General features: G+C 41.4%; 2 pseudogenes across 1 annotated transcript; both read right to left on the bottom strand.

The window, feature by feature from the left end:
* Nucleotides 1–3,456: 3,456 nt before the first annotated feature.
* LOC143680597 (interleukin-17D pseudogene) lies at nt 3,457–23,097 on the bottom strand (annotated as a pseudogene). Its single transcript, XR_013174071.1, has 2 exons — nt 22,648–23,097; nt 3,457–3,766 (listed from the first exon to the last, which is right to left on the bottom strand). The product of XR_013174071.1 is annotated as an interleukin-17D pseudogene (transcript).
* Nucleotides 17,873–19,634, bottom strand: LOC143679604 (ena/VASP-like protein pseudogene; annotated as a pseudogene).
* Nucleotides 23,098–25,018: the final 1,921 nt, after the last annotated feature.

The following is a 25,018-nucleotide window of genomic DNA, read 5'->3' as shown; positions in this document are numbered from 1 at the left end:
GTGCAGGCATCCAGCTAGCTCTGATTGAATTGGATGGAAATACAAATGGGGTGAAGCCTGACCGAAAAAGGAAAGCACAAACGCAAGCCTGAGGCTGTAGGAAAGAGCTCAGCAAAGAGCTCCGGACTCTCAAGGAAAATGAGGGAAACTGCCATTTATATAAAAAGCCGTGCAGGATTTTCCAGGAGGCAGATGGAGCTGTTTCTTAGGCCACTGACAAAACAAGGTTACAAAAATGAAAAAAAAAAAATTAACAAAGTTCCAGTTTTGCATTAAAAATATAGAAAAAGGATATTTTCAATTCAGCATATGTGCATTTAATTTATTTGTGTGGCAGGAAACAAAACTGTTAGGCCTGAGGGCCTGCTGGAGAGAATGTCTGTGCAATTTTCCCCACTGCACTGAATTGAATTGTGAAGATTCTCCTAATGAGGCCACCTTCTGTAACTCTAGTTTTTGCTGGAACTCATCTTCCCTAGTTTTTCATTGTCTGCCCCCTTCATCTCCAGCCTCATCTCTCATCCTGGGGGCTCAGAAGGAAGGGCTTTGGCCACCTTTCATGGCTTCTCAATGGACCAGGGGTGTTCGGAAGAGGTAATCTTATCTACCTATTAAAGCATGGTGCATCTTTTCTAATCTAGTCATCTCCCATTGCTTTAACTGTCCCCTTTATATAGATTTTTTTCCCCCCAAATCTGCCTCTCTACCTCTGATCTTTCACTCAGGATCAAAATTCAGTCCCTCATTTCTAAGGGTCTGTTGATCAATTACATTATGCCCCCCCCCTATATCAATATTTCAAAGGAATTCACCATCTCCCCTCACCAATGTAGCTCTACTCTCTTCTCCATTTCTCTTACCAGCTGTCCCACTCTCCCAGTCAGCAAAGTTTGTACCCACAGATGATCTCTGGTTCTACTTTCTCTCTCCATTTAGCATTTTGTCAGTTACTCTGTCCTGTAAGTCCTTCCTTCTCAAAGTCTTCTCATGACTGTATGCTCCTTTCTCAAAACAGAATTGCCATGAGAATTCCGGCCTTTATATTATTCCATGCTTTGCAAGTAATAGTAACAGTCGGTAAATGTTTTGGTGAAACAAATGATGGAAGAGAGAACCCGCTAGTTTGCAAGACTTCATAAAATGATGAACTGGAAGGCAGAAAGAAGGGGGAATTATTCCCAGGGACTGACAAAGGAGGAAGCCCCCTAACAGGTCACTTGAGTGTTAATTAGAAGACCTGAAAAGACACATCGCTGGTCTTCTTTCTTCCAATCTCTGCTTCTACTAATTCATCCCTATTACGTGTTTACAAATATTTCAGATTTTCCAATTATTCTCTTGTTCAAAAACTTCAATTTCCTGTATACACCCTTTTCGTGCGTCATCCAAGGACTTGTGTGTTTGGCTTCAAAGTAGAGGAGATGTGTGTGTGTTTGTGTGTGTGTGTGTGTGTATGTATAATGTCTGGGTAGAAAAGGGTGGGATTCAAGTGTAGGGGTGGGTGGGATAGAAAGTAAACTCAGCAAGCATTTCCCACGGGGGATTCAGGTAAGAGGTTTTCTGAACCTGGATAAAGCTGACATGATCCATCAGAAGCATTTATCTGTTTATTTCCAGGGAGATTTTGTACTTGTACAATCTCCTGGGATGAGATTTCTTCCCACTATTTACACTTAGTGGACGGTATGCCTCCTATAACTTCCCAGGTGGCCTGGAACACCTCTCGGGGCGCCACGGAGGGAAGGAAAGCCAAACAGAAAAGGAGGGGGTGGTCAGCAAGGACCACTTGAGCCAGTCAGAGAGGGTTTGCCCAGGAGACTGCCTGAAATGGGCTCTGAACTTGTACAGATGGAGGGAGAGGAAACAGCATGGATAGTTTTGGCCATAGAACACTCTCAAACAACCTGACATCATGAGAACTGGTGAGGAAGACCCCAAACCTGCCATCCAGCAGCCTCCCTTGGTGGCTGGAACCCCCCTCAGCCCCTGCCTGCTGATAGGCAGACGGCTACTTGTTTCTGCCACTGTACTTGGAAACAAAAGCAAGAGGCAAGCCTAGGGTACTTGGGAAATAATATCATGGGTACTGGGCCCATTTCTGATTTTAAATGACCAAAAGAACAAGGAAGAGGGAACTGTGGCATTACATGTTAGGATGGGTTCTACTCATCAGCTATTTCAAAGCCATTTATAGGACAGAGCAGATGCCTTCCTTAGTATGAATATTTTATGCTTTTAAGCATGTTCCAGGCAGCCAAAATTACCCCCACCCCCACCCCCCGCAAACACACCTTATGCCACAACGAAGCAGCATTGGCTCTTTCTATAAATGAGGTTAACTATTTGGAGGTAATTCAAATTTTAAAAGCCATCCAGTCAAGACTACTGAGGTTGGAATCTCCAGCAGATGGCAGCAGTGAGTCACTATCTCCCAGTGAGACGTTGGGTCACAAACATTACCCTATTTTTCAAATTGTGGTAACATACATATAGCATAACATTTGTCATTTTAACCATTTGTGTGTGTATAATTCAGTAGCGTCACTTTTTATTGTTTAACTATCATCAACACCATCCAATACAAAAACATTTTCATCCTCAAACAGAAACTCTACCCATTCTACAGCAACTTTCCATTTACCTCCCCCCCCCCCCCCAGCACCTAGTAAGCTCTAATCTACTTTCTGACTCTATGAACTTGCTTTTTCCGGATATTTCATATAAGTGGAATCATACAGTATTTGGCCTTTTGACATTACTCACATTTTGCGGGCTGCATTCGTCTTATTGAACCTGTATTATTTCTCATTCATGGTAAAAATGCTCACTATATGTGGAGTAATAATAACTGGCTGATTCTTTCATTCAATATCATTGAATCATAAAATTGAGAGAAATGGGAAGACTACTTTTCCTGGGCCTCTAATCCAATCCCTGTGTGTTATATCTCATCTTTCAGAAAATAAATATAACATATGCTTTTGGAACTTACTGCTTCAAGATGAAATAAGATCTATTGCTTGAAATTTGTTTTTGCTACCAGAGTAGAAGAACTGAAATTTGGGATTTTTCCTTTCCAATGTAGACTTTTGGTAAGAGGGGTTCTCACTATTTTGGTGTCATATCAGAAGTGATTGCAGTCTTTCTCTTACAAAAGGGAAAATTGAACTTAGTTGTTTCAGGGACAGTTTAAGAGTGAATTTTCTGCCTTAAAAGGACATCAGTCAGTGGGATTAGATACACTCTTTAGACTGACTATGAACCTAATTACTATATAAAAGAAATGCAAAGATCCTTAAATTAAGTATCTCTGTATAAGCTTGCATATATGTAAATGTATGCATTTATAGCGTGGTATATTTTTCTACTTTAAGAATATTTGAGGGCTATGTATTTGCTATTACCTCTGATATGGAGATAGAGAGCGCAGCCTCACACAGTAGAAACATTCTTTTAAGTTTAATTTCACTCTCTATTGAGACTGTAGATGGCTGCAGGTCTGTGCTTTAGCTGACTGGTATTTTTAAAAGGAAGCCCAATCACATGTGGCTGTTTGTAGCTGGCAATTCCTGAAGCTGACTCTGAAGCCGAGGCACCGTATGTTAGCAGATGGTAGAGAGTGATGGAAATTGCATTTGGGATGAGTGCCAGCCGATCTGGGTGTACCTGAGATTCCTTAGAGGGTCATGGAGAAGAATGGCTGTTCTCTGAAAATGGCATCTTCTGCTGCTTACTGTCGACAGTTCTCTGCCCCTTCGGTGCGATTCTAAGGAAAAGAATTTTTGCATTTGCTTCAACCAAGTTACAGGGGACACAGGCCTCATTCCCATCAGCGAGTATTTGTTTTCCTGGTGGTATTGGGAGAGGATTAAGGCTTTACACCACTCCCACCCTCTACTGCCCAGTTCTGCCAGAGGTTTGTGAAAACATTCTCGCTTTGTTTCAGCACATTCAGATATGCCAGCGAAAGAGACGGCATGCTGAGGACGGGTGGAATTCTATTAATTCCCCAAAACTTAAAATTCTTACTTTAAACACACAGCTTTTGGTACTAGCTTCATAAATCCCAGATTCCTACAAAGGCAAATATTGTATTTTGGGTGTGTATGTGTGGCTACATTTGGAAAAGCAATTTTCTGTATCTGTATGTCTTGCTCAGGGCAAGAAGCAAATGTCAGTTCAGGCCTGTGTAATTGATATGTGACATTTTAGTTTCAAGGCTTAGCCAAAGTAGTTACTAATAGATTTTCGATGATGGATATGGAATTTTTTTTCTCTTGTCCTTCAGTGGGAAGATCCAAAGGATAGGACATAATGGTGGGTTTCAATGCATTGGTGATAGTTTTGGAGAGGGAAAGCTTTTCAATTCATATATAGGAATGATGTTTTAGTTGTCTATATACCAAAGACAAATTTATTGAATTAATTTGTGTGGTAGAGTGAATATTCTTTTTCTGATGATTGTTACTGTCAACTTTTTTTAAACTGAGAAGCACGTTAAAAAAAAAACAAAAGCACTAGAACAATACAAGGAGTACAGTCACTCAACAAATGTTAATATCATTTTTATCGCTTGTACTTGAAGGGTGGTTATTTGTAATCATCTCAGGAATATCTAGATTGTTAATATGATAGCAGTTCACATTAGGAGATTAAAGATAAACAGGTTTTCTCTAATGAATGTTGGCTAGTGTCATCCAGACCTATCTCAGGCTAGGATCTTGGGAGACCTAATAACTCTGAGGATGAATCAGCCTGTCAGTGAGAAAAATGACCTTGGCCCCTTTAGCCCCTTTATTCCTCTCGGTCTATTTTCCTTTAATTTCAGGTACAGAAGCACAAAGACTAATGTATCCAGGCTCTCTGAGTCTGGAAGCTTTCTTAGATTTGCCAACTTGCTAAGTTTTTATTTTTTCACAAGAAGTTCTGCACAAAGAGAGCCCTACCTTCCTGCTTGATAACTGAAACCTCTCCTGATAATTCTTAGCCTTTTGCGACATGGTGAAAGAGACAGCAGCAGTGTTCTGCTCATTCTCAGGGTGTCTCCCGGGGATGAGAATGCAGAGCAAAAAGATTCTGGGACTTGGGTGCTCAGTGATTATGGCAGATGCAAATTCAATGAGCAATGGTCAAAGTGATAGGTTTTTTGTTTGTTTGTTTGTTTTTTAGGGAAACAAATGCCTTTTTGTTTGCATGGGTGCTCTCACAAAGTAAATGTCAGTGTTGTGGAATTACAGCCCACATTCGTCTCTAAGAGCTGCTGATTTCGGGAGCCACTTTAGCTCTTTGGAGTAGCAACATTGTATTATTTCATTTTTCCATCAACAACCATTAGCAGTGCTCTATTTTTTTTTTTTTTTTTTTTTTTTTTTTTTTTTTAAAGGAAAGACAGAGAGAAGGAAGGAAGGAAGAAAGGGAAACATTTTTAAACATTTTCTTGTTTTTATTGTATTCTGTTTCTCCGTTTTTGTTACATGGGCTGGGGCCGGGAATCGAACCGAGGTCCTCCGGCATAGCAGGCAAGCACTTTGCCCGCTGAGCCACCGCGGCCCGCCCGGCAGTGCTCTATTTTTGAACACCACAAATCCTTTCTCCCCAAGAGGACCTTCCTTTATGACCTATCAGTCCAATTACAGAAATCTTGAGTATATTCAATTATTAAATCAGTCTCACTTCAAAAACAATTGGTCCTGATCATTTTGTAAAAACCATATATTATTTTTTTGAGGGAAACTTAACATGCAATGAAATGTGCAGATCTTAAGTGTAAAAGTCAATGAGTTTTGACAAATATATACACCTGTGTAGGCTACCAGATGCATATTCAAAAATCACTTCTACTTCTCGCAAATAAAAATAAGAACATGACAATAAGTACACAATTTTACTTACAATAGCATCAAAAAGAGTAAAATATTTAGGGATAAATTTAAGGGAAAAAGTGCCAGCCTTGACACTGAAAACAGCAAAACATTGCTGAAGTAATTGAAAGAAAATCTAATTAAAAGGAAAGGCTTCCATGTTCATGGATTGGAAGATTTGGTATTGTTAAGACAACAATACTTCTCTAATAGAGCTCGAGATTTTAAATGACCTCTATCAAAATCCCAGCTGCCTTTCTCTGCAGAAATTACAAGCTGGTCTTAAAAGTCATATGCAAATTCAAGGGACCTAGAATAGCCTAAACAATCTTGAAAAAGAATGAACTCTGAGGACTCAAACTTATCAAATTCAAAAGTTACTATAAAGCTCCAGCAATCAAAGCAATGTGATACTGACGTAAAGATAGACACATAGATTAAGGGAATCAAATGAGAGTCAGAAATAAACTCTTACATCAACTGATTTTCAACAAGAGTGTCAAGACTATTCAATGGTGAAAGAATAGCTTTTTAAAGAAATGGCAATGGGATGACTGAATATCCACATGGAGAAGAAAATAGGTGACATTTACCTCACTTGAAACTGAAAAGATTTGTGCCAAGACACAAGACAAGGTTTGCTGGATGCTTCCTAGGAAGCTCTTCCTTGCTTTTTCTGGGATTCCAGGAGCAATCCTCTCTTCCATGAAGGAGGAAGGATGTAGATGAGGTGGCAATTATCCTATAACCACAAGGGATCCAGCTGTAAAATGAATCCAACACCACGATGGTAGAGTGGAGAGATGGAAACAGCCTGGGTCCTCAATGCTCAGTGACTGTATTGAGCAGCTGGATCAAATAACCAAAAAGTTATATGACAGGACTTTCCTACAGGTGAGTCAAAAAATTTTCCTTGCTGTTTAAGCTAGGGATTTCTGTTATTTTTTTGTCAGAAGCGGAATCAGAAGTAAAATACAGACGTGATGAGCAAAACCACAAATTGCAGGGTGGGAAGAATGAAAACTCAACCCTCCCTTCCTCCCTCTTGTGCTCTGAGCCTGATGAACAGGGTGCACTTACTCACAGAGGCATGAATTAGGCACTTTCTCCACTCAGCGTGATGTTTCACCCTACTGAAAGGGTTTGTTGTTTTACAGCAACAGCCCTCGGACGCTCGGGCAGAAACTTTGTTAAGCAACCGCCAGGAGAATGTGTTGCTTCTGCTTCTCTTCCTCACCTTCTGCAATTTCTAAAAAATTATATAATATATGTCTATCTTAAAAACAATATCGTGCACAGATCTTAAATGGACAGCTTGGTGAATTTTTACACATGTAAACATTCATTTAACAGCCCCACAGGCCCAGATGGCTGTCAACAGCCCTGGAAATTTCCCCCCAAACACAGTTCAGTTCCTAGTCTTTCTCTATCACCATAGATTAGTTGTAGCCTTTCCTTGATCTTCATATTAAATGATCAGGCAGCATGTACTTTTTCAGGTCAGATTGCTATTGGCTTTTATTATGCATATTGTCTATGAGCCATTTACTGAATGTGTTTACTAGATTTTTCTTTCTCATCGTAGTATCGTGTAGCACTTTAAAAATATCCTGCTATTCGTTTATTCATTTTTTAGTTTATAGACATCTGGATTATTTCCACTTTGGGATATTATGAATAGAGCTGCTCTGACCATTCTTATAGATGTCTTTTGGTGGATGGAGGGACTCGTTTCAGTGGGGCATATAACCAGAAGTGGAATTGCTGGATCACAGAGTGTGCTCAGTTTTTGTAGATTGCCAGGGTTCCAGAGTTATTTCCCAGTTTATGCACCATTACAGTTGGTATTGTCAGTCCTTTGGTTTGGCCATTCAGGTGGGCTGCAGTGAGAGCCCACTGTCACCGTGACGACTACTTATGTTGAGCATCTTTTCAAGCCTTACTGGCCATTTTGGTATCTTCATTTGTAAGTGCTTGTTCAAATCTTTTATCCATTTTGTTAAAAAGTAGGGTCAAGGTTTTTTGTTTTGTAGGAGTTCTTTGAATTTTCTGGATATATGTTGCAAGTATCTTCTCCTAGTCTGTGACTTGCCTTTTTACTTTGTGTTATCTTTTGTTGACCAAAAGTTCTTAATATAATGCAGACTGATTTATCAATTTTGTTTCTTTTATGGTTACTGATTTTGTGTTCGATAGTCTTGAAAATATTCTTCTATGTTTTCTTTTAGAACTTTACTGGAATTTTATGCTTTTAGGTCTCTGATTCATCTCAAATTACTTTTGGTGTGTCCCTGTCAGGTAGAGACCAATGCTTATTTGCCTTCCATACAGATATGCAATTCATCCAACTTCCCTTATTAAAAATCTCATCTTTTCTCCTTTGCTGTAAATCAGATGACTCTTTGTGTGTGTATATCTGTTCCGGACACTAAAATTTATTCCATTATTCTATTTGTCTATCCTTAGACAAATACCATACTATTAATTACTGTAGTGTTAAAGTAGGGCTTCATATCCAGCAGTATAAGTCTTCCAACCTTGCTCTTTTCCTCAAAATTGTCTTGGTAATCTTAAATCCTGTGCATTTTTATATGATTTTTTGGAATCAGTCTGTTAATTTCAACAAAAATAAATTGCTGAGATTTTGAGATTGCACTGAATCAACAGACAAATTTTAATAGAATTGGCCTCTTGCTCATAGTGAATTTTCCTAATCCATGAACATGATTTATCCTTCCATTTGTTTAGATGTCTTAAGGTTTCTCTCTAATGTTTTATATTTTTCAAATTCCTAAATATTCCTGAGTACTGGATGGGTTTGGGGATTTTTAAAATTATAAATGTTATTTTTCCCCACAACACATTTGTGTTTAAAAAAATTTTTTTTTCTTAATTAAAAATCATCTCATAGTTTTGAGGTATAATTGACATACCATAAATGATATACCTACTTAAGTATACAATTTGAAAAGTTTTGACATATGTAAACTATCACCACAATCATGGATAATGAATATATCTGCAAAATTTCCTTCTGTCCTTGGTCATTTCACCCTCCATTTTCCTCCCCACCCACCCTGCAGTTTCCACACTTGGCAACCAGTGACCTGCTGTAGATGAGGTTGTACTTCTAGTCACACAGTATGTGTTCTTATCTGCCTGGCTTCTTTCTCTCAGAACAATTATTTTGAAATTCATCCCTGCTTTTGCAGGAATCACTACTTCATTTTTATTTCTTTATTGTTTATAAGGGAAGTTTTAGTTTCACAGAAAATCCTGCATAAAATACAGATATCCCACATATCACCCTAATATTAACACCAAGCATTTGTGGGGTACATTGGTTACAATTCAAGAAAGAACATTTTCATAATTGTTCTATAACCTACAGCCCATCTTTTACAGAAGGAGTCACGGTTTGTGTTGTACGGTCCTATGTTTGGTTTTTAAAATGTCTATTCTAGTAACACAGATGAAACCTAAAATCTTTCCCTTTAAACACATTCAAGTACATAATTCAGAGCTGTGAAATTGCGTTCACAATGTGGTGATACCAATACCACTATCCATTACCAAAACTTTACAATCAATCCAAAAAGAAATCCTGTAAAATTTAAGCAACTGGCTCCCATTCTCTCCCCACATCCTGGCCCTTGGTAACTATACTTAAATTCTGACTTTATGAATTTGCTCATTCTAATGATTTCATATTAGAGAGATCATCCAATATTTGTCTTTTTATATTTGGCTTATTTCACTCAATATGATGTCTTCAAGGTACATCCATGTTGTTGCATATATCAGCACTTCATTTCTTTCTATGGCTGAATAATATTCCATTGTGATACATTTTATTTATCCATTCACTGGTTGATGGACACTTTGGTTGCTTATTTTCTTTTGGCAATTGTGAATAATGCTGCTATGAATATCAGTGTGCAAATATCTCTGAGTCCTTGCTTTCATATCTTTTGGGTACACAACTAGAATTGGGGGTGCTGGGTCACATGGTAATTCTAAACTTAACTTCCTGAGGAACTGTTCTACCATTTTTCATTCCCACCAACAATAAGTGAGTGTTCCTATTTCTCCACATCCTCTCCAATACTTCTAATCTGCCATTTTCCTAAATTACATTTTTGTTTAATAAGCACCCAACATGTTTTTTTAACATTGGACCCTTTATGTGATTTCAATTTTAGCAAATCTGTGTTCACATATGATCCACTTCTGGATTTCATAAAAGAACTTTAGATATATCTCTGGTACCCTTGAAAAAATTAATTAGGTCTAGTGTGTTCCTTGGTATCTTCATTATAACTGTGTCTCTGTAATGTTGCTGGAAACAAAGCAAGCCTGGCTGGCCAGCTAAGGAAGAGGGTATGAGCAAGGCTGGAAGGCAATGCTTTCCACTAGGTATTTGTGTCTGTTCAAAGTGAATGATGGACTGAAATAAGCTTTATGAATTCTTAGGAGGCACCCTAATTTCTTCAAAGAGCTTCGAGAAATTAAAAAGAATATTTTAATAGACATCTTGGTTCTTCCTAATTTAAAGATTTATGTTGAGAGACAAAACACCCATAATATAAGTGGAAAGGGTAGTTAGTTCGGATTGCTAAAAAAAATTCAAAGGTTTCTATTATAACTACTCAGCTGTGTACTGGGCATCATGGGCAGTGTGAGTAAATTTAAAACCCCTTTCAGACAGGAATTTCTCACTCTTTCCCCTTCCATTCCTTTGTAAAATCAGAGCTGAAGCCAATTACTAAAAGGGTAACATTTGTTTTCCTTTGCCCTAAAAGAGATTCAGTAAAAAGAGAAGTTTGACTGCTTGGCCTCTGCATGTGGAGCTGCTGACATTTGCAGAATGCTCTTTGATTGCTATTCCCAAATTGTTTTCATAAACAAGCATGCAGTAGAAAAAACAGGTTGGAAAAACATCTTCAACAACCAGCCAGGTATCTGGATTCCAAAGGCTGCTGCAAAATCTGCAAGGTAGGACTTACTTGAAGAAAATGCATGCACTGTAGGACTTTTTGGGATCGGGGAAGAAGCTCTGGAATTTACAATAATGAAGTACTGCTACTCCCTAAAGCCTAGGAATTTATGGTGCCAACATAAATGAGGTGAGTCTATGCCAGTGGTATGAAATAATCAGCAACATGGTATTGAGAAAAGAAGAAAATAAAGGTGTGTTACTGAACTTTGGCTGGCATAATTCCTCTAGCCAGTAAAATTTCTATATGATTTGATACAACATAGCACCAATACCCTAAAAAACTTTAGTTTTAACAAGAGAACAAATTCCATACCAGTAAAATAGTGTTATTCATTGAAACAGTAATTCCCCCTATAAAATCACCACCCTCTAATTTCACCATATTAAATTTAACTGCTGATGCCTAGTGAAAGTCTTATAGATTTCACTTAAAACTTTTTTATATAAAAAAACATACAATGGAGGGGGGCCAAGATGGCGGCTTAGTAAGGTACATGCGTCTTAGTTCCTCCTCCAGAGCAACTACTAGGTGAACAGAAACAGTGCAGAAGAGCTCCCGGGGCCACGGCAGGGAATGGACACACAGTGTACCCCAGTCTGGACTGGCTAGTCTGACTGCGAGACTCGGCTGCGGTGAGATCCCCAGGCGGCGCGCGACTCCCCGAGCAGCGGCAGCTGTGGCGGCCGGAGCTCCTCCCTCCCTCCTTCCCGGGCCGGCTGAGAATCTCGGAGAGGCAAGTTTCCCAAGCCGCGGCGGCCGGCGCCCCTCTTTTGTGGGCGGCTTCCTTGACCGGCTACGAGTCTCGGATCAGAGGGCTACCCAAGCCGCGGTGGCCCTCCCCCGCGGGCGGCTTCCTGGTCCAGTGGCGAATTCCCCAGGCCGCGGCGGCCTGCAACTGACGCCCCTCCCCCAAGGGCGGCTTCCTGGTCCGGTGGCGAATTCCCCGGGCCTGCTGTGGCCGGCGACCGACACCCCTCCAGGGAGAGGAGGGAATTTCCGACAGTGGCAGGGACTGGGTCCAACCAAACACCAATAGGGAAATTAATAAAGGAGCCACAGGGTCCCCTCAAGCCACGGCGGCTGACGCCCCCACCACGCGCGGCCCCCCCGAACCAACTGAGAGAATTGGATTGGAAATCCCCAGGCCACGGAGAACGGTGACCGGGGGGATCCCTTCCAAACACGTGAGACAAACGTGTGCCACGAGCGCCACTTACTGGGCAGGATAAGAAAAACAGAAACCAGAGATTTCACAGAAAAATCTCACAACCTTGTTGGGTCCGACACCCAGGGAAATCTGACTAAATGCCCAGACGCCAGCAGCAGAAGATAACGGTCCACACTCAGAAGATTGAGAATATGGCCCAGTCAAAGGAACAAACCAATAGTTCAAATGAGATACAAGAGCTGAGGCAACTAATGCTGAATATACGAACAGAAATGGAAAACCTCTTCAAAAAGGAAATCGAAAAATCGAGGGAGGACAAGAAGAAGACATGGGCTGAACAAAAAGAAGAAATAGAAAAACTGAAAAAACAAATCACAGAGCTTACGGAATTGAAGGATAAAGTAGAAAAGATGGAAAAAACAATGGATACCTACAATGATAGATTTAAAGAGACAGAAGACAGAATTAGTGATTTGGAGGATGCAACATCTGAATTCCAAAAAGAAAGAGACGCTATCGGGAAAAGAATGAAAAATTTGAACAGGGTATCAGGGAACTCAAGGACAATATGAACTGCACAAATATACGTGTTGTGGGTGTCCCAGAAGGAGAAGAGAAGGGAAAAGGAGGAGAAAAACTAATGGAAGAAATTTTCACTGAAAATTTCCCAACTCTTATGAAAGACCTAAAATTACAGATCCAAGAAGTGCAGCGCACCCCAAAGAGATTAGACACAAATAGGCGTTCTCCAAGACACTTACTAGTTAGAATGTCAGAGGTCAAAGAGAAAGAGAGGATCTTGAAAGCAGCAAGAGAAAAACAAGCCATCACATACAAGGGAAACCCAATAAGACTATGTGTAGATTTCTCAGCAGAAACCATGGAAGCTAGAAGACAGTGGGATGATATATTTAAATTACTAAAAGAGAAAAACTGCCAACCAAGACTCCTATATCCAGCAAAATTGTCCTTCAAAAATGAGGGAGAAATTAAAACATTCTCAGACAAAAAGTCACTGAGAGAATTTGTGACCAAGAGACCAGCTCTGCAAGAAATACTAAAGGGAGCACTAGAGTCAAAACCGAAAAGACAGAAGAGAGAGGTATGGAGAAGAGTGTAGAAAGAAGGAAAGTCAGATATGATATATATAATACAAAAGGCAAAATGGTAGAGGAAAATATTATCCAAACAGTAATAACACTAAATGTTAATGGACTGAATTCCCCAATCAAAAGACATAGATTGGCAGAATGGATTAAAAAACAGGATCCTTCTATATACTGTCTACAGGAAACACATCTTAGACCCAAAGATAAACATAGGTTGAAAGTGAAAGGTTGGGAAAAGATATTTCATGCAAATAACAACCAGAAAAGAGCAGGAGTGGCTATACTAATATCCAACAAATTAGACTTCAAATGTAAAACAGTTAAAAGAGACAAAGAAGGACACTATCTACTAATAAAAGGAACAATTCAACAAGAAGACATAACAATCATAAATATTTACGCACCGAACCAGAATGCCCCAAAATACGTGAGGAATACACTGCAAACACTGAAAAGGGAAATAGACTCATATACCATAATAGTTGGAGACTTCAATTCACCACTCTCATCAATGGACAGAACATCTAGACAGAGGATCAATAAAGAAATAGAGAATCTGAATATTACTATAAATGAGCTAGACTTAACAGACATTTATAGGACATTACATCCCACAACAGCAGGATACACCTTTTTCTCAAGTGCTCATGGATCATTCTCAAAGATAGACCATATGCTGGGTCACAAAGCAAGTCTTAACAAATTTAAAAAGATTGAAATCATACACAACACTTTCTCGGATCATAAAGGAATGAAGTTGGAAATCAATAATAAGCCGAGTGCCAGAAAATTCACAAATACGTGGAGGCTCAACAACACACTCTTAAACAACGAGTGGGTCAAAGAAGAAATTGCAAGCGAAATTAGTAAATACCTCGAGGCGAATGAAAATGAAAACACAACATATCAAAACTTATGGGACACAGCAAAGGCAGTGCTAAGAGGGAAATTTATTGCCCTAAATGCCTATATCAGAAAAAAAGAAAAGGCAAAAATGCAGGAATTAACTGTCCACTTGGAAGAACTGGAGAAAGAACAGCAAACGAATCCCAAAGCAAGCAAAAGGAAAGAAATAACAAAGATTAGAGCAGAAATAAATGAAATTGAAAACATGAAAACAATAGAGAAAATCAATAAGACCAGAAATTGGTTCTATGAGAAAATCAATAAGATTGATGGGCCCTTAGCAAGACTGATAAAAAGAAGAAGAGAGAGGATGCAAATAAATAAGATCAGAAATGGCAGAGGAGACATAACTACTGACCTCACAGAAATAAAGGAGGTAATAACAGGATACTATGAACAACTTTACGCTAATAAATACAACAATTTAGATGAAATGGACGGGTTCCTGGAAAGACATGAACAACCAACTTTGACTCAAGAAGACATAGATGACCTCAACAAACCAATCACAAGTAAAGAAATTGAATCAGTCATTCAAAAGCTTCCTAAAAAGAAAAGTCCAGGACCAGACGGCTTCACATGTGAATTCTATCAAACATTCCAGAAAGAATTAGTACCAACTCTCCTCAAACTCTTCAAAAAAATCGAAGTGGAGGGAAAACTACCTAATTCATTCTATGAAGCCAACATCACCCTCATACCAAAACCAGGCAAAGATATTACAAAAAAAGAAAACTACAGACCAATCTCTCTAATGAATACAGATGCAAAAATCCTCAATAAAATTCTAGCAAATCGTATCCAACAACACATTAAAAGAATTATACATCATGACCAAGTAGGATTCATCCCAGGTATGCAAGGATGGTTCAACATAAGAAAATCAATTAATGTAATACACCATATCAACAAATCAAAGCAGAAAAATCACATGATCATCTCAATTGATGCAGAGAAGGCATTCGACAAGATCCAACATCCTTTCCTGTTGAAAACACTTCAAAAGATAGGAATACAAGGGAACTTCCTTAAAATGATAGAGGGAATATATGAAAAACCCACAGCTAATATCATCCTCAATGGGGAAAAATGGAAAACTTTCCCCCTAAGATCAGGAACAAGACAAGGATGTCCACTATCACCACTATTATTCAACATTGTGTTGGAGGTTCTAGCCAGAGCAATTAGACAAGAAAAAGAAATACAAGGCATCAAAATTGGAAAGGAAGAAGTAAAACTATCACTGTTTGCAGACGATATGATACTATACGTCGAAAACCCGGAAAAATCCACAACAAAACTACTAGAGCTAATAAATGAGTACAGCAAAGTAGCAGGTTACAAGATCAACATTCAAAAATCTGTAGCATTTCTATACACTAGTAATGAACAAGCTGAGGGGGAAATCAAGAAACGAATCCCATTTACAATTGCAACTAAAAGAATAAAATACCTAGGAATAAATTTAACTAAAGAGACAAAAAACCTATATAAAGAAAACTGCAAAAAACTGCTAAAAGAAATCACAGAAGACCTAAATAGATGGAAGGGCATACCGTGTTCATGGATTGGAAGACTAAATATAGTTAAGATGTCAATCCTACCTAAATTGATTTACAGATTCAATGCAATACCAATCAAAATCCCAACAACTTATTTTTCAGAAATAGAAAAACCAATAAGCAAATTTATCTGGAAGGGCAGGGTGCCCCGAATTGCTAAAAACATCTTGAGGGAAAAAAACGAAGCTGGAGGTCTTGCACTGCCTGACTTTAAGGCATATTATGAAGCCACAGTGGTCAAAACAGCACGGTATTGGCATAAAGATAGATATATCGACCAATGGAATCGAATAGAGTGCTCAGATATAGACCCTCTCATCTATGGACATTTGATCTTTGATAAGGCAGTTAAGCCAACTCACCTGGGACAGAACAGTCTCTTCAATAAATGGTGCCTAGAGAACTGGATATCCATATGCAAAAGAATGAAAGAAGACCCATATCTCACACCCTACACAAAAGTTAACTCAAAATGGATCAAAGATCTAAACATTAGGTCTAAGACTATAAAACAGTTAGAGGAAAATATAGGGAGATATCTTATGAATCTTACAATTGGAGGCGGTTTTATGGACCTTAAACCTAAAGCAAGAGCATTGAAGAAGGAAATAAATAAATGGGAGCTCCTCAAAATTAAACACTTTTGCATCAAAGAACTTCATCAAGAAAGTAGAAAGACAGCCTACACAATGGGAGGCAATATTTGGAAATGACATATCAGATAAAGGTCTAGTATCCAGAATTTATAAAGAGATTGTTCAACTCAACAACAAAAAGACAACCAACCCAATTAGAAAATGGGAAAAAGACCTGAATAGACACCTCTCAGAAGAGGAAATACAAATGGCCAAAAGGCACATGAAGAGATGCTCAATGTCCCTGGCCATTAGAGAAATGCAAATCAAAACCACAATGAGATATCATCTCACACCCACCAGAATGGCCATTATCAACAAAACAGAAAATGACAAGTGCTGGAGAGGATGCGGTGAAAGAGGCACACTTATCCACTGTTGGTGGGAATGTCAAATGGTGCAACCAGTGTGGAAGGCAGTTTGGCGGTTCCTCAAAAAGCTGAATATAGAATTGCCATACGACCCAGCAATACCATTGCTGGGAATATACTCAAAGGACTTAAGGGCAAAGACACAAATGGACATTTGCACACCAATGTTTATAGCAGCGTTATTTACAATTGCAAAGAGATGGAAACCGCCAAAATGTCCATCAACAGACGAGTGGCTAAACAAACTGTTATATATACATACGATGGAATATTATGCAGCTTTAAGACAGGATAAACTTATGAAGCATGTAATAACATGGATGGACCTAGAGAACATTATGCTGAGTGAATCTAGCCAAAAACTAAAGGACAAATACTGTATGGTCCCACTGATGTGAACCGACATTCAAGAATAAACTTGGAATATGTCATTGGTAACAGAGTCCAGCAGGAGTTAGAAACAGGGTAAGATAATGGGTGATTGGAGCTGATGGGAGACAGACTGTGCAACAGCACTAGATACAAAAACTCAAAAATGGACAGCACAATAATACCTAATTGTAAAGTAATCATGTTAAAACACTGAATGAAGCTGCATCCGAGCTATAGGTTTTTGTTTTGTTTTGTTTTTACTATTATTACTTTTATTTTTTTCTCTATATTAACATTCTATATCTTTTTCGGTTGTGTTGCTAGTTCTTCTAAACCGATGCAAATGTACTAAGAAACGATGATCATGCATCTATGTGATGATGTTAAGAATTACTGATTGCATATGTAGAATGGTATGATTTCTAAATGTTGGGTTAATTTCTTTTTTTCCGTTAATTAATAAAAAAAAACATACAATGATGTTGAAGTGATCTATACGTGTTAACACAATAGACATAACATGAAGAAAGAAGAACTTGATATTTATTTTACACATAGCTTATAAATGATTGGAAATAATATTTTTTAACACCAGTGGATCCCAGGCACCGTGCTATTATTTTTATTTATTTTTTTTTTTTATTTATTTTTTTTTTTTAAAGAGAGAGGGAGGAAGGGAAGGAAAGACAGAGAGAAGGAAGGAAGGATGGAAGGAAGGAAGGGAGGAAGAAAGGGAAACATCTTTAAACATTTTCTTGTTTTATTGTATTTTGTTTGTTTGTTTGTTTTTTACATGGGCTGGGGCCGGGAATCGAACCGAGGTCCTCCGGCATGGCAGGCAAGCACTTTGCCCGCTGAGCCACCGCGGCCCGCCATTTTTTATTTATTTATTTTTTTGGGTGTGGACAGAAAACAGTTTATTACCCACGTGGACAGACACCGCGGTATGCGGACACAACTTTCACTATGACCGCTGTGGGGAAGGAGTGCGTGAGGACAGCTCTGCCACCCGAGGGCGCAACCGCCACTGCCCATGAGGGCGCTAACAGAGTCTTAACCAGGAGGAGCCCTGGCAGTCATCTAAGGAAGTATTCTCCTCTCTATAAGCCCAAATAAATGTACATTTAAATAAGCAAATATAAAATACAAAAAAAGACGCATAGATCTGATATTTTGTGTCAGTTAGAATCTAAAAAATTCAGGAATCAAACTTTTCCCCTCATTTTTAACATTTTCTCATAGGTTAAGACTTAAACTCAGCGCCTCCAAGCAGGCCTGGGGCTGGGTGCAGGCTCGTGGCGGCCGTTGGGTGGGTGCATGTCTGCGGCAGGGGGCTGGTGGAGCTTGGCCCGGCCTTAGGTGGTGCTGATCCCGCTCAGCTCTTGCCTGATGGCATCGATGATCTCCTCCTTCACTTTGTGAAGTTCTCTGACCACCTCCTCTAGGATCTCCTGCTTCATCCAGTCAAAATCGAAGGCATCCAGGGCCACATCATTTACAGTCCCAGCGGGCTTCATCCTGGAGCGAGGCTGCGACTGAAGGGGGCTCTTAGCTTCGGGGCTCTTGGCCACAGACGGGGTTCTACACAGCAACGATGACACGGGCTTCTCCACCGAGTTGCTCCGCTCCCAGGGCTTCCGGCCAGCCTCTGAGGAGTTAGGTAGCTGGCTGGCTGCCCGGGTCCCCGGAGATGGAGAGGTGCTGGGATCTTCTGTTTGGCTTTCATCTTCCCTTTTGTCAGCTGGCTTGTCTGTTTGTGAGGCTGCTTTTCTCCTCTTGGCCAGCAGTTTGTTCATTTCTTCCATGAGGCCTCCTCCACTCTCCCCACTGCTTGCCCGGTTGGCATCAGTCTTTGAGGATCCACTGGGACTTGAGCCTCCAGATGCATCTTCTGGCCTCTGGACTCTTCTCAGCTTGGCCCCAGCCAGGGCAGCAGCCAGTCCTGACACAGAGCTCTCATCATGGCTGGTTCCCTGTGCTCCTCCCGCTGGCAGTGGGGGCGGGGGAGGCGGGGTGGCTCCCGAGGGTGGAGGTGGGACAGGGGGTGGGGGTGGAGGTGGTGGCCCACTACATGCAAGGGGGACACTGGTTGCAGATGAAGGGTGTCCTCGTGGGAGGATGGGTCCTGTGGCTGAAGTTCTTCTCTCAAGAGACTCTTGTCGCTGCTGCTGGTGCTGCTGCTGCTCCATCACTTGTCTTCTCTGGAGGTCCATCTCATCAGGAGAGGGGCCATTCTGTGCCAGACGCTGGGTGGAGGGGCCTCCTTCTTGGGAATTCATGATGTTCAGCACAAACAGCATTGCATTGGAGAATGTGGTAGCTTCTTCTTTACTTGCAAAGTTTAAGCCATAGACCTGGCGGGCAGCTCTCCACTGGTGGAAGGTTAGTGTTGCCTGATTGTACTTCAGCCCTTTCACAATTGAATAATTGATCACAACCTGCTGGTCTTGCAGCTTGACTCCAACAACTCGGAAGGTGTTGTTGGCAGTGTTGTGGTAGATGTTGATCCTACTGAATCCCTGCTGGCCAGGTTTGATAGGTACCCATTTTTTACTGGTGTCATCGTAGACCATCACGGAAGCCCGGGCTTGGCAGATACTCTGTTCACTCATTGTCGCTGCTGCAGGCGGGCCGGGGGGCGACCTGGCGCGGCGGCAGGGCGCGGGGGCGCGGAGCGTTAGCGGGGGAGCCGGCCCCCGGCACAGCGGCTCTGCGTCTCGCTGGACTGCGGAGGGCAGCAGGGGCTCATCTTCTCCGGGCAGGCGTCCAGGCCGCTAGCTGTGGGGAAGGGTGGCGGCTGCCGACAGCTGGGCCCCGGCCCCTGCCATCTTGGCGGGCGCGCGTGCCTGGGCCCCGTGCTATTATTTTTAAAACGTTATTTAATACTCAAAATGACTTTATGAGGTAGGTGACACTATTTTATTTTACAATGAAGGAAATTTAGCTCAATGAGGCAAAGTAATTCATTTACCTTAACACTACTCATGTGAGAGAACGCAGCATGTGTAAATATAATTCTGCTTGGACAGCTATGTAATTTCTCCATTTTAGATGAGAACAGAGATTGTTTCCTGTTTTCCACTGTCTCCCAAGAGCTGTGACTGGAACCACACAGGTGCTCCATAAATACTGACTAAATGGAAGACTATTGCATTCAGTGAAAAAATACAAGTAAAGGTTAGCTCTCTAGATCTTACAATGGAAAGTTAATTTTTTCCATTGCGAATGTGCTACCTTTTCTTTTAACAAGCTGAATTTAGTTAAACAGATAATACAATTAATAAAATAGTGATATTCCCCCCTGCAGAGAGTCTATTCTCCCTAGTTTACTCTCCTCTGATATTTGCATTATTTATATGTAAGAAGTGGCCTGAAAAATGGCAATAATCAAAACAATTACCCAAATCACTGGTTTGAAGGGCAGTTTTTCTTTTTAGTTTACAAACTGTTGTTTTTGCTCTGACCTGGCAACAAAAGGTTTGCTTTGAACCTTGTGTTTTCAGGACAAGAATTTATGCTAGATTTGCCACCCCAAGGGATACTATTTTCCCCAGGGGCTATACGGGGAAGTTGAATTTCCCAAACTGCATAGAACCAACCACAGCCATCACTTCCAATTTTGAATATTTTATTTGGAAAATCTGGATTTTTTTTCATTTATGTGTTTTTCATGCACATCTCCTGTCAACACTTAGTATGAGTTGAATATTCTCAGTTAACTTTCCATCCAGATCAAGCCAAGGCTAAGACTAGCATAGAGGAGCTAAATCCCCATTATTTTTGAGAAAGCCAAAGCTTCCAAGTGAAATATCTATAAAGGATACTTTTTGGTGATGGTTGGGAGTGTCACAGAAGATCAATATTGTAAAGATACTGACTGTACCTGACTAGTTCATCATTCTAAGATCAAATCAAATCTTGATTAATTTAAACCTCAACCATAAATCTGAGGTAAACAGAAGACCCTAATTAACTAACAACCTACTTCCCCTAAAAATCAGTTAAGGTCATCAAAACAGAATCCAGAGATTGCATGCAGCTAGCACACTCTCCACCTACCATCTTTCAAGGATACAAAAAGAATTTCAACCTTTTACAAATAATTTCGTTCATGAACCAGACTTTCAATATAAGGATAAGAGTACGGATTTAGCTCTGATTGCAGAGGCCTCCAATTTTGATCTCTGGAAATTCTAACTTGGCCCATTTTCTCCTCGTGTTTGGTTGTTTCTGAGGCCCTGAATGTCCAGTCAAAACTTGGACTCTTCCTGAGAACTGGCAAAGGTGTCATGGCTCTAATCTTTATTGAGACTAAACCCAATATTATAAATATCCACAAATGGGCCCCACTGGCTTCCAAAAATGAAAACACTTTTTTAGATTGTCTGAGTCCATATATATATATACATATATATATATATATACGTATATGTATATATATATATACACTCATGGATAAAGCCAAGTTTGAGATTTGGAGTTCTTAGCTTCTTCCGGGTTTTATAGGCCTCCTGCATATCCCTTTGCTTAACTTAACAGCCAGCGAAAGTCTTCCCTGGAAGGTAGGTTAAGTCAAGCTCGAGCATTTCCGCGTTATTATTGTCAGCAGGGCGCACAGACTGAATTGCAAAAACTGATGCCACGAGGTAGCCAGCAAGCCCCTGGCAGCAAGCAGGCCCCGCCCCACCGTAACTTCAGCTTTCTCAACCCTTCCTAGCTCTGGCCATAGCAAGCAGCCAATCACCTCCCTCAAGTGTAGCCAGTTACCATATGAAGAAGCTGCTGCCAGCAGCCAATCACCTCCCTGGAGTGTAACCAATTGCCATATTAGGAAGACGCTAGCAGCATTGTCTATAAATACCGGGGCTCAGTCTTTCGGAAGTTACTTGTCTTAACCCGGTGGAAACGTATTTCCCGAACTTCGGCGAGATGCCGGTTCGTTTGGCCATGGTTTGGCCATGGTGTTCGTGGAGGCTCGTGGCTTCATGCTACGACAGCACTAGCTAAAAAGCCTACCTGAGGACTCCAATTAAGGTGTACAAGCTCCCGGTACCGGAGGAAGAGGACATCGAACAGGAACTCTTTAATTACTAGTATAAAATAGCTTTTTGCCCCTATTCAAATAGTTGGATAAAAAAGTAAGTATATATTCTCTACTTTTTTTTGCATGGGCAGGCACCGGTAATCAAATCCGGGGTCTCTGGCACGGTAGCCGAGAATGCTGGCCCGCCCCTCTGCACTTTTTAATGTTTTAAAAAGTTGGGGTTTTTTAAGCACACCTGTTTATCTGTCTGTGGAGGAGGCTCTGTCCTACGACAGGGAAAAGGCCAGCCATGTACCTTCTCGGTAAGGATGCGCGGCCTTCGCGCCCCTTCCCCGGGTTCCCGCACCGTCAGGGTCACACCAGCACCCGCTCCAGGCTGGGGGGTGGGGGCCTCGCGGCCGTTATTAAGCTTCCCAGCGCAGCCCGCTGGTTCTCGGGTGGAGCCCACAGAGGCCGCGTGCCTGCCTAACTCCTCAGACACCTTCACCCAGCGCGGGGCTCACGTTGGCCTGAAAGGACAAGAAGGCCAGCGCCCGCCCACCCGGCCCGGGCTCGGGCCCGGCTCCGCAGCGCCCGCAGGTCCCCGGCGTCCTGGCCTCCCCTCCCCGAGGCGCCTCACCCGGCCCCACCGCGGGCGGCCTCAGGGCGAGGCGGGCTTGGCGTGGGGGCTGAGCACGAGCTTCACCGCCTGCTTGTCCAGGCTGGAGTTGAGGCTCTCGTCCTCCTTGCCCTGCTCGGGGACGCACGTGCAGCCCACGGGCACGGTGACATAGTGCTCGGTGTAGACGTGGCGGCCCCCCGCGCAGGCCGCCGTGCGCCGCAGGACCACGGTGGGCACGAGCAGCGGCGCGCTGCGGAAGTGGAAGTCCTCCTCCCCCGCCAGCCCGGTCAGGCAGCCGCGGCACAGGCAGTAGGCCTCGGGCAGGTACCTGGGGTACCTCGTGGGGTCGTAGGAAATTCTCTGGGCCCGGGGCGGCCCCTGCGCAGGGTGGAGGGCCCGGCTCGGGGGCGGCTCGCCTTGCGCGCCTTTTCGGGCAGGCCCTGGTTGGTGCAAGGCCCAGCGCGCCATCCGTCTAGCTGCTCCAGGAGTTCCTCGGGCCGCTCTGTTTTGTACCGGGGCAGTGTCCAGCTTGGGGCCGGAGGCCGGCCAGCAGCCTCCACCTGGCAGTGCCCACGGGCTCCTGCGCCCACGGCTTGGGCCTGCCGCCGCAGAGCTCCTGCCGATGGCCTCCAGTGTGCAGCCCCGTGGGCCGGTGGGTCTCCGTTTAAAACTAGCAGCCGTTCTAGTGGGTTTGAAATGGTATCTTTGGTTTTGGCTTGCATTTCTCTAAAGACTAATGGTGTTGAGTGTTTTTTCATGTGCTTATTGGCCATTTGTATATTTTCAGGGAAATGTCTATTTGAGTATTTTGTCCCTTTTTTAAATGAGTTGTCTTTTTTGTTGAGTTACAGGATTTCTTTATATATTGTGGATATTAAACTTTTATCAGATATGTGGTTTCCAAATATTTTCTCCCATTGAATAGGCTGTCTTTTTATTTTCATGATAAGGCACTTTGCTGAAAAGTGTTAAATTTTGATGAGGTCTCGTCGTAACTATTTTTTTCTTTTGTGGCTAATGCTTTGGTTGCTAAGTCTAAGAAACCGTTGCCTAACACAAGGTCCTGAAGATGCTTCCTTAGGTTTTCTTCTAGGAGTTTTATAGATTTGGTCCTTAAATTATTTAGGTTTTTGATACATTTTGAGTTAACTTTTGTATAGTGTGAAATGCAGGTATCCCTTCATTCCTCTGCGTATGTATATCTGGCTCTCCCAGCACCATTTTCTTTTTTTTGAAGAGATTATTCTTTCCCAATTGAGGAAACTTGGCAACTTTGCCAAAAATCAGTTGGCCCTAGATGTGAGGCTCTGTTTCTGAACTCAAGTTCATTCCACTGGTCTATAAATCTGTCCTTATGCCGGTACCATACTGTTTTGATTAGCTTTGTAATGAGTCTTAAAGTGAGAAAATGTGAGCTCTCCAATTCATTGTTCTTTTTCAAGATGTTTTTAAGCGAGGATGTATCTGATGTTGTAAGAAAAATTCATGGTCTTTATCGCTCTTATTCAGATAAGTCCAAACATACTTTATGTATTTTCTGTTCTTAGATAATTGAGGTTGCTAGAGAAGTGAAACTTCATTATAATATTTTAATATATCATGAATCAGACAGATTGGATGTAATTATTCAGTTTGTTTAATTCGCAAAAGGCAGATCATTGGTTGCCTGGTGGTGGGCAGGGAGGGATAGGTAGAGAAGGGTTACCAAAGACACAAGGACATTTGGGGGAGCGATGGATGTAGTTAATTATCTTGATTGTGGTGATGGCTTCATGGGTGTATTAATGTCAAAATTTATCAAATTGTACACTTAAATAAGTGGGGTTTATAGGTGCAATTATACCACAGTAAAGCTGTTAAAATGATTTTCTATGTGGGGTCATTACCACAGACCCCATAACAATAAAAATGATAGTGAGAGAATATTATGAACAACATTGTGCCAACAGTTCTAGACAATGTGACTGAAATGGCCAGTTTCTAGAAGCATGAAGAAGCTACGCTGTCTTTCAGAGAAGGATGCTAACATTAGTAGCTTTTAGGAAAATGCAAATCAAAACCACAATCAGATTGTCATGTTAGAGTACCGAAATGGCAACTATTAAACAAATAGAAAACTACCAGTGTTAGTGGAGATGTGAAGAGGCAGAAACACTGACTTACTCATTGTTGATGGGAAACTAAAATGGTATAGCCACTGTGAATGACAGTTTGGCTGTTCGTCAGAAAGCTAAGTAAACTTCACACTATTTGGCATATACTCAAAAGAGCTGAAAGCAGGTATGCAAACAGACACTTGCATACTGATTTTCATAGCATATCTTCACAATTGCCGATAGAAGGAAGTAACCAAAGTGTGTGTTAATTGATGACTGGGTAAACAGTATAT

This window comes from Tamandua tetradactyla, chromosome 4, assembly GCF_023851605.1.
Source record: "Tamandua tetradactyla isolate mTamTet1 chromosome 4, mTamTet1.pri, whole genome shotgun sequence".
NCBI classification, from domain to species: Eukaryota; Metazoa; Chordata; class Mammalia; order Pilosa; family Myrmecophagidae; genus Tamandua; species Tamandua tetradactyla.
Note: the sequence above shows the minus strand (reverse complement) of the source record. Positions and strands in the feature narration are given on the sequence as shown.